This window comes from Rutidosis leptorrhynchoides, chromosome 7, assembly GCF_046630445.1.
Source record: "Rutidosis leptorrhynchoides isolate AG116_Rl617_1_P2 chromosome 7, CSIRO_AGI_Rlap_v1, whole genome shotgun sequence".
NCBI lineage: Eukaryota > Viridiplantae > Streptophyta > Magnoliopsida > Asterales > Asteraceae > Rutidosis > Rutidosis leptorrhynchoides.
The window spans coordinates 283456098-283472094 of NC_092339.1; the positions used below are offsets into that span (position 1 = coordinate 283456098).

General features: G+C 30.6%; 1 non-coding gene across 1 annotated transcript; it reads right to left on the reverse strand.

The window, feature by feature from the left end:
• Positions 1-12308: 12308 nt before the first annotated feature.
• On the reverse strand, positions 12309-12415 carry LOC139860740 (small nucleolar RNA R71). The gene has a single exon (XR_011763363.1). It is a non-coding gene; the product is annotated as a small nucleolar RNA R71 (small nucleolar RNA).
• Between the last annotated feature and the right edge of the window lie 3582 nt (positions 12416-15997).

Below are 15997 nucleotides of genomic sequence, written 5' to 3' on the forward strand. Positions count from 1 at the left end.
ATAATATTCAAATTAATTAATACATATCGTGACCCGTATACATGTCTCAGACTCGATCACAACTCAAATTATATATATTATTATAGAATCAACCTCAACCCTGTATAGAGAACTCGATCATTACTACTATGGTTATTCCAAATAATATATATAAATGCGTCGATATGATATGTCAAAACCTTGTATACATGTCCCGATATGTAAAGTGCGTAAAATAAATGACAGAAATTAAATGACGATAAATAGAGAGCGTAAAGTAAATAACAGAAATTAAATGACGATAATAAAATTGCGATAAATAAAATGTAATACGGAATTAGCAGTTAGCTAGGAACAATTAGCTAGGATCTTGTTAGCGTGGATTCTTAACAAAATTTCATATTGTCAATTAGTCTGTTTATAATCAATTTTTATTGTGTCCATTATGTGATGACCTAAAAATTCCGATCAAATTTAAACTTAATCTTTATATAATTTCGACATGATAAGCAAAGTCTGTATTGTTGAAGTCTCAAAAACTTTGAACTGTATTCATATAATCGTTTACCCTTTGACTGTGCCCGACGATTCACGAACAATTAGTTAAAAATAAATATATTTATAAATATAAATAAATGTGTATATACATAAGTAAGTATATATATCTATACACATATATAAACATAAACAAAAGTATATATAATTAATTTGAAATAATAAAATACAATTTAATCAATTGAAATTAAAAAGGTAAACTAAGGAACAAAATAATTAAGTTGCTATATATATATATATATGAAATCTATATATATATATAAGTAAGGGTATATATGTAATAATATATATATATATATATATATATATATATATATATATATATATATATATATATATATATATATATATATATATATATATATATATATATATATATATATAATTTGTAAATATTCAATATTTGATAAAAGATATTAGGTAATATATATTACATACCTATTAAATATTACATCAAATTAATTACAAGTTTAAATTATAATTGTTATACTAATGTTATTATTACTTCTATTATTATTATTATTAACATTAATATTAATATTACTACTTGTTAAATTATCGTTTTCAATAGATGATATATAGATATGAAAGTCAATACATAAAATTTGTTATTATTACTAATATCATTGTTATCATTGGTAATATCATTATTATTTCATAATGAGTAGTAAAATTTTGATTAAGATTATTATTATCATTATTTTTATAATTACCATTATCATTAGAATTATTATTATTATAACTTATTATTAATATCATTTTAAGTATTATTTGATAATGATAATATTAATATTATTATCATAAAATCTATTATTAATGTTATTAGAAAATTTAATTATTATTAATATAATTAAAAGTATTAATTAAAAGTATGATTTATATAAAAATCAAATAAATTTACGATTATTTTCCTATCTCTATCAAACTTTCTTTTCCTGTATGAAATTGATATAGGTTGATTCCATTAGATATAAAACAAAATGTGTGAGATATTAAAGTCATAACTTGTACGAATCCGTTTCTAATCGTTTTCATCCTGTAGAAGGTGATCTCAATTGTACAATTCAGAATCTAAACAAGAAGATAAAACCAAATTCTGTTAGCCATCATAATCTCCTTTTAATTTTTTTATATATTTCTGTACGTGCTCAATATTAGCTGTCGAATAAAATCTTTGGTATATGACAAACGGATTAATCAGTGTATCATCACAATACATTCATAAACCAACAACAAAAGAATACTCAGTACAATTTACCTTCTTGAATCAATACCCTAAACAACAATACCACCTTACTTTCAAGGACTACCACCGAAGAACCGCCACCACACCTTGGTGAATCACCACCACAATCAATGTATCTGTTTCCTTTGATCAAGCAAAAACAAACCGATACCACCTTGAACAAATCAACAATAAAACCATTATTATTCTTCTTCTTTTCGATCTCTTTCTGCTCGACTACCGTTTCTTCCCTTCGGTTTTCTGTCAAACGTAAACAACCATTACAACCAAAATCCTCGAACCCAACTATATGCCTTTTTGCACGAACCTTCTGTTACAATCGTTTCTGTTTTCTTTCTTGAAACCACTGCAGACACCATTAAAATAGCATCACTGCTTCATCACCCATAACCCTATGTCCACTCTCTCTCTATACTCTCTCTTTAAATATATGTTTTTATGAGATCTTCATGAACACCAAATAAACCAACGCACCCACATTTTTTTTTTCTGTTTTGGGATCTATTAAGAAGGGAATAAAAATATAATCAATGAATGAGGCATATATGTTGCCTTTCTATTTCTTTTTTTTTCTCGAACCCTACCACTACCGAAAGTTCCACTCACCCATATAATAATCCCAATTGTTAGCATATAATCCCATTTGATAAGAACAAGAATAAAGAAACATGATGATAATTAGTATGGGATGCTCACGAAAAAGGAAAAGTGAGGGGACAAATTGGAACGGTTTTGATGAATCCAAAAAGAATAACCCCACATCTCACCAAAGACCCCATGTGTGTTTCTTTTTCCTGATCGAACAAATGCAGGAACCAAAAACCAATTTTTAATTCCAACTTGGGCCATGATAGTTGGTGGGTTATATGATTTGGTTTAAGAAGTTAAACGAAACAGGAACGAGTTATATTGATATGGGTTAGAGATTATAACAGAAAATCAAACAATGGTTCAATGGTTAGGGTGTTGATGACTCAAAAGGAGGTCACAGGTTCAATCCTGGTATTGTTGTATATTTTTTTTTCTTAAAAGAAGAAAGAGAAGTAGAAAACAGAATAATACAGGATATAAGAATTAAGGTGTAGTTAAAACAGAAATGAAATGAACAGCGTGATGGTTTGTGATGTTTGTGAGGAACGAGAGGTCGCGAGTTCGAGCCTCATTGCGGGCAAATCCTTTTTACAAAAAGCTTCAAGGGTATATTTTTATTACTTTTATTTTAATTATTATTATTATTATTATTATTATTATTATTATTATTATTATTATTATTATTATTATTATTATTATTATTATTATTATTATTATTATTATTATTATTATTATTAGTATTATTATTATTATTATTATTATTATTATTATTATTAGATTATTATTAGAGTTGTTATTAAGATGATTGTTATTATTATTATTACACTTAGTAATATTGTTATTATTATTATTATTTTCATGAAGTATTAGAATCATTATTATTAGTATTATTATTTTTAAGATCATCATTAATATAATTATCAATATTGTTATTATTGGTAACATAATTATTGTTATCTTTACAAATATAAGCATTATGATAAAAATTAGGATATGCATACACGTATGAAGATTACTATTATATATCACTAATAGTTGTATTTTTATTATTATTATGATTATGATTAGGATTATTATAATAAAAATAAAATAAAATTATAATTATTTTCGCAAATATTAGTATTAGTATCTTTTTACAAATATTAGAATTGTTAATAATAACATAAATATTATTAATTATATTATCACGAGTATTATTATTATGAAATTCCTAAAATCTATATCATAATGATCATTAACCATAAAATTTATATTTGTATTATTATTAATATCGTTGTTATTATCACTAATAGAGTTAAAATTAACATAAATATATTATTAAAGTTATTATCATTATTCTTACTAATTTTAATTTAGTGTAATTTGAACCACTGTTTCGATAAACAAATGAAATACATACATAAATATAAATATTTAACACATATAACAAAATAAAAATTTAATATTTGTATATATAAAATGAACATATAAAGTATATATAAAATAATAACATAAAGATGATATAACTAATATATATATGTGTGTGTGTGTGTGTGTTCAATTACAACTATGAATATTAATAAATATACAAATGATATAGGTTCGTGAATCCGAGGCCAACCCTATACTTGTTCAATGTCGTTCTATGTATTTTACTACAAAATACACTAGGTGAGTTTCATTAATCCCTTTTTAAATACTTTCGCAATATATATTTTGGGACTGAGAATACATGCGCTGCTTTTATAACTGTTTTACGAAATAGACACAAGTACTTAAAACTACATTCTATGGCTGGATTATTAAACCGAATATGCCCCTTTTTATTAAGTCTGGTAATCTAAGAATTAGGGAACAGACACTCTAATTAACGCGAACTCTAAAGATAGATCTATCGGGCCCAACAAGCCCCATCTAAAGAACCGGATGCTTTAGTACTTCGAAATTTATATCATGTCCAAAGGAGGATCCCGGAATGATGGGGATATTCTTATATGCATTTTGTGAATGTCAGTTACCAGGTGTTCACCATATGAATGATATTTTTGTCTCTATTTATGAGACGTATATTTATGAGAAATGAAAATCTTGTGGTCTATTGAATTAATGGAAATGATCGTTTATGATAAACTAATGAACTCACCAACCTTTTGGTTGACACTTTAAAGCATGTTTATTCTCAGGTACGAAAGAAATCTTCCGCTCTGCATTTGCTCATTTTAAAGATATTACTTGGAGTCATTCATGACATATTTCAAAAGACGTTTTATTCGAGTCGTCGAGTTCATCAAGATTATTATTAAGTCAATTATAGTAAGATATATTACGAAATGGTATGCATGTTGTCAACTTTCGATGTAATGAAAGATTGTCTTTTCAAAAACGAATGCAATGTTTGTAAAATGTATCATATAGAGGTCAAGTACCTCGTGATGTAATCAACTGTTGTGAATCGTTTACAATCAATATGGACTTCGTCCGGATGGATTAGGACGGGTCTCTACAGTTGGTATCAGAGCGGTGGTCTTAGCGAACTAGGTCTGCATTAGTGTGTCTAACTGATAAGTCGTTAGGATACATTAGTGAGTCTGGACTTCGACCGTGTCTGCATGTCAAAAGTTTTGCTTAACATTTTGTGTCGAAACATTACCTGCTTATCATTCCTAGTCTAGACACGTCTTGCTGCATTGATTGCATGAATAGTGTATAGACAAAATTCATATCTTAGCGTATCTGCTGAATCATATCTTATCGTATTTATTACTGTAAACTTTACCTGACGTATCCCATAAATTCCTCCGTAATCTACGAAACTTTTATTCTATATATATGGATATTCTATATAATTAGAATACCATCCGATAGCCGAAATTCTTTTCATATCGAAAATCCTTTATCCAATCGTACGAAATGGAATTCATCACTAGTTCAAGTCACTCTGATTCCGAAATGAAATCCCACTCAAGCTCCGAAAGTAGTGTGACCGGAATGGATCAACCAATCAGTCATCATCTATTCTGGATGAATTGGGGATGGGTTCGTAGCCTCCTCAATCACTGGAGATAAGAAGAAGGCGATCCTTTCCATCCCCCACATTGCCCTCATAGCGAAGAACCTGAAGCACTTACCGGCGAACCTGTCTGAAACACAATTTTCTCTCTCATTTCCAGAGTATCTCGTCACGATTATATACTATACCAAATTCTAGATTATATTTATCCGCTCGTCCAAATCGACAATCACCCCGGTGTAATAGAAGAAGTCAACGAACTTTACGCTCGGGTAACGGCTTTAGAGAATATGGTGCGAAGGTTACAAACACCAGCAGCAGCACCAGCAGCATAACCAGTACCACCATCATCCACGCCAACAGTACCATTACCACCACCAACAACAACAGCATCGCAAATCTCAACTTCACCATCTGTCACACGAACATCAACGTCATAGCACCATAGATATCAAGGAGTACCAACAACAATGAACGATGAAGTACTAATTTATAACTTCATTGAAGAAATATTCTGCGAAGAATATGCGGTTTCTAAAAGTTTTAGAGATTATTTATTCTAGCTCAAACTGAAAATCAAATGAGTTTAATATCATATTAACTCATTAAATCCATGATTACATCTGAAGAGAATATATATGTAAGTACCTTTTCATAAAGATTGTAATTAAAAATTCTTTTGTATAAACAATTAATGGTGAAAATATTTTAACGGGTAGGTAATACCCGAGAAATATTTAGATTTCACATTAATAAGATACACTGTACATTCTTCGAATCTGATTCAACAGTCATTTACTATCCTACTTACATCTACCGATATACGAATCCGTTCACTACAGAATAACCATTTTCATTCAAATTCAATTTCATATTTGGATTTTGACTTACCAGAATCTAACAAGTGGCATAATGAAGAAATATTGAACAAAATAAAAATTGATTAGAAACAGACTAATTAACAATATGAAATTTTGTTAAGAAACCACGCTAACAAGATCCTAGCTAACTGTTCCTAGCTAACTGACTACATTTTATTTATAGCAGTTTATTTATCACAATTTAATTATCGCAATTTAATTTATCGTCATTTAATTTCTGTTATTTATTTTACGCACTTTAAATATCGGGACACGTATACAAGGTTTTGACATATCATATCGACGCATCTATATATATTATTTGGAATCACCATAGACACTCTATATGCAGTAATGATCGAGTTCTCTATACAGGGTTGAGGTTGATTCTCAAATAATATATATACTTTGAGTTGTGATTGAGTCTGAGACATGTACACGGGTCACGATATTTATTAATTAATTTGAATATTATATATATAACTATATATGAATTATTGGACTGTTAACTGTGGACTATCAAGATTTGACAATTAAAAATGAATAAAAATAAGGATTATAACATATGAAACTAAACAATTCTTCAAGTTTGCCACTTGATTTCACCCTAAACCTCATTTGTATCTTGACGATTACAATCTGCGTTCAAACCTTTCATGATTCTTGAAAACACCTCAATCGATAGGATGAACCAACCGCACTTCTTCTACGGAAGAAAAGATTGATGCATATAGTTATGCACTTGAAAAACTCTTGGAAACTGAGTAAACGTTTAACACATAACTGTGCTAATTTCTTTAGTGTTATTATTACCCAAAATAACTTTGCAGTTCTTCTTCAAAATAGCCAATTTTGTCACAGCTCCAGCAAGACAACTTCGACTTTTTGTACGAAACAACCTTATTATAACGTTGATATATACGCGTGCTCTTTTATTGTTACCAGGGAACCTTTCATATTCTACCATATTACCATCAGCGTTTAATCATCTAAAAACACAATTCTTCTGAAACCACCTCGGATTAATAACCGATGATTCAGATATCATAGCATTAAACGCAGAGGAAACAGAAAAATGGTAGATGGTCTAAACGGCCAAAAGTTTGATGATAAAGAAAGGAGTGTTAGGAACGCTTGATAGAAAATTGGGTATTGAAAAACAGATTGAGCTACCCATGAAGGAGACCAAGGACAAATACAAGGACCAAACCCTATATTCAAAGGATTCAGGTAATTCTGGATCCGTTGAAATCTTTAGAGGATATCTTGCTCCGAAGTCATGCTAAAATCTTGCGGAAAATCTTTCTCCATCAACCATCGAACTTAGAAATTCCAAAATATCATCATCAATATCTTCGATATTTCTGAGGATATTTTTCATAAATATTCTCGTCTGAAATTATATACCTCTTCGTACTTCCTGTGTATCATTATATTGGAAACATTCAATAGAAAATTTAGTACCGAAAAACAGATTATGCGAAACTATGAAGAAAGCGTGGACAAATCACAAAGAATAAGTTTGACTTCAAAGAATCCAAATGATTCAATGTCTGCTAAAGTCTTTAGTGAATATCTTGCTCCTTACTCTAAACCATTGCAGACAATAGTTTCTATCATCCTCTGATCTTAGATATTCCGAGATATTATCGTATCTTTCATTATAAATATCCTCCATATTTCTGGAGATATTTTTATAACTATTCTTATCTGAAATCATTAATCTCTTCGTGCTATCAGTATTACATCATATAGAAGCCGTTAGTTTCTATATTCTGTAAACTTTCGAGCTTAAAATATGAATGTTATTGAAGTAATGTTGGGAACTGATGCATGAGTTAGTATAATATAATGACACTTGATCAACGTGATTATATTACAGTAATTCATTGATAATGCTAAAAACGAACATATATTTCATAGCATTATCCCTCAAGAAAGACAAGCTTTTAGTTGCAACTGTTCTATTTACAAGTGATATTCGTTTAAATAATAAAAGGTGAAGACAAAAGACAGATTCGACAAATTGAAGACGCAAACGACCAAAAAGCTCAAAAGTACAAAATACAATCAAAGAGGTTCCAATTATTGATAAGAAACGTCTCGAAATTACAAGAGTACAAGATTCAAAACGCAAAGTACAAGATATTAAATTGTACGCAAGGACGTTCGAAAATCCTGAACCGGGACCAGAGTCAACTCTCAACGCAACGGACTAAAAATTACAAGTCAAATATGCACATAAATATAATATAATATTTAAATAATTCTTATAATTATTTATATATTATATTTATTTAATTAAAACGTCGACAAACAAGAAAACAAGAATTTTGAGCTGTCACCTACCACCATGCGATCGCATGGCCTGGAGGCACAAAAGCCATGCGATCGCATGGCCAACTTTTTCAGTTCACAGGCCTATAAATTTCGAGCTTTGGTGCACCATATATCCATCTTTTAATCTCTCTCTCAATATATACGTAATATATATATATATTTATATTTTAATTTTAATTTTAATTTTAATTTCTAATAATAAGGGTATGTTAGCGAATTTTGTAAGGGTGTAAGTCGAAAGTCTGTCCGTGTAACGCTATGCTATTTTTAATCATTGTAAGTTATGTTCAACCTTTTTAATTTAATGTCTCGTAGCTAAGTTATTATTATGCTTATTTAATCTGAAGTAATCATGATGTTGGGCTAAAAATATTAAAATTGGGTAATTGGGCTTTGTACCATAATTGGGGTTTGGACAAAAGAACGACACTTGTGGAAATTAGACTATGGGCTATTAATGGGCTTTATATTTGTTTAACTAAATGATAATTTGTTAATTTTAATATAAAGATTTACAATTGGATGTCCCTATAAATAACCATATACACTCGATCGGACACGATGGGCGGGGTATTTATATGTACGAATAATTGTTCATTTAACCGGACACGGGAATGGATTAATAGTCACTAGAATTATTAAAACAGGGGTGAAATTATGTACAAGGACACTTGGCATAATTGTTAACAAAGTATTAAAACCTTGGGTTACACGCAGTCGATAACCTGGTGTAATTATTAAACAAAGTATTAAAATCTTGTTACAGTTTAAGTCCCCAATTAGTTGGAATATTTAACTTCAGGTATAAGGATAATTTGACGAGGACACTCGCACTTTATATTTATGACTGATGGACTGTTATGGACAAAAACCAGACGGACATATTAAATAATCCAGGACAAAGGACAATTAACCCATGGGCATAAAATTAAAATCAACACGTCAAACATCATGATTACGGAAGTTTAAATAAGCATAATTCTTTTATTTCATATTTAATTTCCTTTATTTTATATTTAATTGTACTTCTAATCATCGCACTTTTATTGTTATTGTATTTAATTGCACTTTTAATTATCGTACTTTTTAATTATCGCAAGTTTATTTTATCGCACTTTTATTTATCGCAATTTCATTATCGTTATTTACTTTACGCTTTAAATTAAGTCTTTTATTTATTTAATATTTTACATTTTGTTTTAACTGCAACTAAAGTTTTAAAATCGACAAACCGGTCATTAAACGGTAAAAACCCCCCTTTTATAATAATAATATTACTTATTTATATATTTGTATTTTTATAAATTAAACTAATATAGCGTTAAGCTTTGTTTAAAGATTTTTTTTTCCCTGTGGAACGAACCGGACTTACTAAAAACTACACTACTGTACGATTAGGTACACTGCCTATAAGTGTTGTAGCAAGGTTTAAGTATATCCATTCTATAAATAAATAAATATCTTGTGTAAAATTGTATCGTATTTAATAGTATTTCCTAGTAAAATTTAATAGTATTTTATACCCCTTAGCTTTGACTTCAAGTATTTTTGGCGCCGCTGCCGGGGAACAAAATCTAGCTTAAAAGCCGGAAGCGCAACGCTAAATATAAAAAAAAAGATTTTTATTTTTAGTTTACTTTAAAAAAATACGCTTTTATAAAAATACGTTTTAAATATTCGAAAATATAAAAAGAAAAACAAAAATATAAATATTTTTAAGAGTTTGTAAGTTATATAAAAAAATTTTTCTTTATCTTTATTTTATAAAAAAATAAGTTTTATTTAATTTATATAAATATATTACATAATTTTTTATTAAAACAGCAAAACAGAAAAAAAAATAAAAATAAATACACTCGAGTCCAAGTACTGTAGCAGCCCAGTGTCTGGCCCGAAACCCTAGCCCATGCGATCGCATGGCCGGGTAACTTAGAACTCATGCGATCGCATGAGCCCTGCAGACACGCCAGGGTTGACCAATTCAGTAATCATTACGAAGTATTATTATTAATTATACTTAAACCCTAATTAGGGTTTAGTATTTTATTAGTTAATTTAGTTTAGTTTATTTAATTTGTATTTTTATGTTTAATTAGTTTTAATAATTTATAAAATTAATAGTTTTATAAAATAAATAATATAAAAATAATATTTTTATAAAAATTGTACTTTTTACAACTTTTAGTATATTTTTATATTTTGTCCCTTTTTAATTATTTTAGCGTAATATTTGTGTTTTTCGCTCATAATTAGTTTTAAATATAGTTTTTGCCATAGTTAATTTTATTTTTAGATTTTTAGGCTTTGCCGTAAAATCCCTTAAGTGCTTTTTCTTTAGACTAAGATTTAGGTGCTTTAGAATTTTGCGACGCCTTTTTAAGTTTTAGTTTCTTTTTAAGTTATTGCCATTTGGGATATAGTTTTACTTGTAAGCTTTTATATTTTTAGACGCAACTTTTAGATTTTAGTTTTTAGTTCCGTTTTAAGTTTCAACGCGCTACTTTCTTATTTTTATTTTTCGACGCCTTTTACCTATGTATCAATTATCACTCCAATTAGTAATCTCAATTTGCAATTTTAATTTTAAGTTAGTGATAGTAATAAGGTTGGGTTAGTCGAGTATTTTAAAGTTTTATAAGTCACTCTTTTTCTTTCTTATTTTTCGACGCCTTTTATTTTTCAATTCTTTTCTTTTTCGACCTTTTTTCGACGCGCTCTTTTTCTTTCTTATTTCTCGCTATTCTAGTTTTAGGACATAGATTTTTATTCTACTTCTTATCTAAATTTCTTAAAATTACGAAAATTTATTTTAAGTGGTTAAATTGATAGACATCAAAATTTTCTGGTTCGTAGTAATAGTTGGATTTGTACGTGGACCGGGTTATTGGAGCCAAACAGTACTCAATTATATTGAGACCAAATGAATCATGCCCCTCTGCTACATCTTTTGGCTATTCGAAACGTGGGCAAAATCAGAAAAGTCTATTAATTGGATAACTTATATAATTTTTCTTTCCTTTTTAAAAACTAATAGGATATTCAGTGAATGTACCGAGCAAGACGTTCACCACCTTTTGTACGTTCACCACCTGTAACTAGATCAAGACATTTAGCTAATATTACCGCCGTTGATTTTTCTTTAGAATCGTCATCCAGTCGACCAAGTACTCCAGTTCAAATTTCCGATAATCCATTTTTTGAACCCGACCTCACAATTGAGAATCCGGAGAATATTCAGGGACAATTCATAGATCCTGAACCATTAAATTTTCCTCCGGAACCACCAATCATTCAAACAGAGATTGTTGAGGAACGAACCATTAAATCAGAATCCTCTAGTGATTCAGATTCAACAAATTCAATTATGGAAGTAACAGAACCTTTAAGTATGGAAGACCGAATGAGAGCTAAACGCACTGGCCAAGGTCACTCAATTACTCATCGAGACATTAATGCGCCAGATTATGAAATGAAAGGACAAATTCTACACATGGTGACTAATCAATGCCAATTTAGTGGTGCGCCGAAGGAAGATCTAAATGAACATCTTCGTACCTTTAATAGGATCTGCACACTATTTAAAATAAGAGAAGTTGAGGATGAACAGATATATCTCATGTTATTTCCCTGGACTTTAAAGGGAGAAGCCAAAGATTGGTTGGAATCGTTACCTGAAGGGGCGATTGATACATGAGACGTTTTAGTTGAAAAATTTCTTAAACAATTCTTTCCGGCATCTAAAGCCGTAAGACTTCAAGGAGAAATTGTTACGTTCACACAGAAACCAAATGAAACTCTATATGAGGCATGGACAAGATTTGGAAAGTTATTAAGAGGATGTCCGCAACAAGGTTTAGACACCTGTCAAATAGTACAAATATTCTACCAAGGATGCGACATCACTACAAGGAAAGACATCGATATAGCAGCTGGTGGTTCTATTATGAAGAAAACCGAAACTGATGCTTACAAAATTATTGATAACACTGCTTCCCATTCACATGAGTGGCATCAAGAAAAAGATATCGTTAGATCATCTAAAGCAGCTAGAGCCGATTCTAGCCATGACTTAGATTCCATTTCAGCAAAGATTGATGCTGTCGAGAGACGTATGGAAAAGATGACTAAAGATATCCACTCAATACGAATTAGTTGTGAGCAGTGTGGAGGATCACATTTGACAAAAGATTGTCTCAGTATTGAATTAACAATGGAACAAAGAGAGAATATTTCATACATAAACCAAAGGCCTGGAAATAATTATCAGAATAATTATCAACTGCCAAGACCGATTTACAATCAAAACCAGAATTATAACCGAAATGTTCCATACAACAACCAACAAGGTCCTAGTAATCAACAAGTATCCAACAATACTTACAACCAGCAAAGACCTAATTTTCAAAACAAACCACCACAAACCGATGATAAAAAGCCGAATTTAGAAGATATGATGACGAAGCTAGTTGAAACTCAAACGCAGTTTTTCACATCTCAGAAACAAACGAATGAACAAAATGCTCAAGCATTTAGAAATCAACAAGCTTCTATTCAAAATTTGGAACAAGAAGTAAGTAACCTAGCAAAGTTAATAGGTGAAAGAAAACCGGGAAGTTTACCTAGTGATACAAATGCAAACCCCCGGAATGAAACAGCTAAAGCCATTACCACAAAAAGTGGTACAACACTTAAACCACCTGAAATACCTGTAACTTCTGATGAAACTATTCCTACTCCACAAGAACCACAACCTGATCAAGATAAGGAAAAAGAACCGGTAGTTGAAAAGATTAATGAAGATAACACAGTTAAGGCTAAACCTTATGTTAAACCATACCAACCACCACTTCCTTACCCGAGTAAAATGAAAAAATAGAAACTTGAAGCCGAGCAATTCAAATTCTTGGATATGTTTAAACAGATAAATGTAAATCTTCCTTTCATTGATGTAATTTCAAGAATGCCTAGATATGCTAAATTCTTGAAAGATCTAATATCAAATAGAAAGAAAATGGAAGAACTCTCGGCCGTTACTATGAATGCTAATTGTTCAGCAGTGCTGTTGAATAAGATACCAGAAAAACTATATGATCCAGGAAGTTTCACAATTCCATGTTTTTTAGGTAGTCTTAGTTCAATAGAAGCATTGGCAGACTTAGGTGCTAGTATAAATTTAATGCTGTATTCATTATACGCTAAACTAGACCTTGGAGAATTGAAACCAACAAGAATAAGTATACAACTAGCCGATCGATCAATAAAATATCCTAGAGGGATAATGGAGAACATGCTATTAAAAGTTGGTACTTTAGTATTTCCAGTAGATTTTGTTGTTCTGGACATGGAAGAAGATTCTCAAGTTCCTCTCATATTAGGAAGACCATTCTTAAACACGGCTAAAGCAATGATAGACGTGTTTGGTAAGAAACTGACCCTAAGTATAGAGGACGAGAGTGTTACCTTTTCAGTTGATAGAGCAATGCAACAACCGCAATCTGCAGATGATACATGCTATTATATTCAAACTATAGATTCACATGCAGAATTGTTAGAAGAATTTCCAGAATTACAAGGAACAGGAGAATTATCTTTAGGAGAAGGAACTGAACCAATTGATGAAGCTGAAATGTTAGCTACACTAATGGCTAATGGATATGAACCAACAACAGAAGAAATTCAAATGCTAAAAGAAGAAGACAGATATCGATATAAATCATCGATAGAAGAACCTCCGAAATTAGAGTTAAAGCCACTTCCAAACCATTTGGAATACGCTTATTTACATGGTGAATCTGAATTACCTGTAATAATATCATCTTCTCTTACTGAAAATGAAAAATCTCAACTCATTTCTGTGTTGAAAGCTCATAAACCAGCCATTGCATGGAAGATTCATGATATTAAAGGAATAAGTCCTTTGTATTGCACACATAAAATCCTTATGGAAGAAGGTCATAAAACGTATGTGCAACGCCAACGAAGACTAAATCCTAATATGCAAGATGTTGTTAAAAAAGAAATAATTAAACTGCTAGATGCAGGTTTAATTTATCCAATTTCTGATAGTCCATGGGTAAGCCCAGTTCAATGCGTGCCTAAGAAGGGTGGCATGACTGTCATTACAAATGAGAAAAATGAACTTATTCCTACTAGGACTGTAACAGGATGGCGTGTTTGTATTGATTATAGAAAATTAAATGACGCCACCAGAAAAGATCACTTTCCCTTACCTTTCATTGATCAAATGTTGGAAAGATTAGCTGGAAACAGTTACTATTGTTTTCTTGATGGTTTTTCCGGATATTTTCAAATTCCAATAGCACCCGAGGACCAAGAGAAAACCACGTTCACGTGCCCTTATGGTACTTTTGCTTACAAACGCATGCCATTTGGACTTTGCAACGCCCCTGCAACCTTTCAAAGGTGCATGATGGCATTTTTTCATGACATGATAGAAGAATGCATGGAAGTTTTCATGGATGACTTTTTATTCTTCGGTGATACATTTGAATCATGTCTAGCTAATCTTGAACGAATGCTTATTAGATGCGAACAATCAAATCTAGTACTTAATTGGGAGAAATGCCATTTCATGGTTAAAGAAGGCATCGTTCTTGGACATAAAATTTCAAAAGAAGGAATTGAAGTGGATAGAGCTAAAGTAGATGTAATTGCTAAACTTCCACATCCCACCAATGTTAGAGGAGTTAGGAGTTTTCTAGGGCATGCCGGTTTTTACCGACGTTTCATAAAAGATTTTTCTAAAATTGCCACTCCTATGAATAAACTCCTAGAAAAGGATGCTCCATTCATCTTTTAAGATGAATGTATCAAATCTTTTAATATTCTTAAAGAGAAACTCACTAATGCGCCGATCATGATAACACCAAATTGGAATCTACCGTTTAAACTTATGTGCGATGCAAGTGATTTTGTAATGGGAGCCGTTTTAGGACAAAGGATTGAAAAACGATTTCAACCTATATATTATGCTAGTAAGACGTTACAAGGAGCACAAACAAATTACACAACTACTGAAAAAGAACTCCTTGCTATTGTCTTTGCTTTTGACAAATTTCGTTCATATCTCGTTCTAGCAAAAACGGTGGTCTATACCGACCATTCTGCTCTTAGATATCTATTTTCGAAACAAGATGCCAAACCAAGATTAATCCGTTGGATCTTACTCTTACAAGAGTTCGATATTGAAATCCGAGATAAAAGAGGAGCAGAAAATCTCGCCGCTGATCATCTTTCTCGTCTTGAAAATCCCGACTTAGAAGTTCTAAATGAATCGGCCATACAAGACAACTTTCCTGATGAATATCTATTGAAGATAGATTATAATGAAATTCCATGGTTTGCAGACTATGCAAACTACTTAGTTTGTGGTTTCCTTGAAAAAGGATTGTCGTATCAAAAATGAAAGAAATTCTT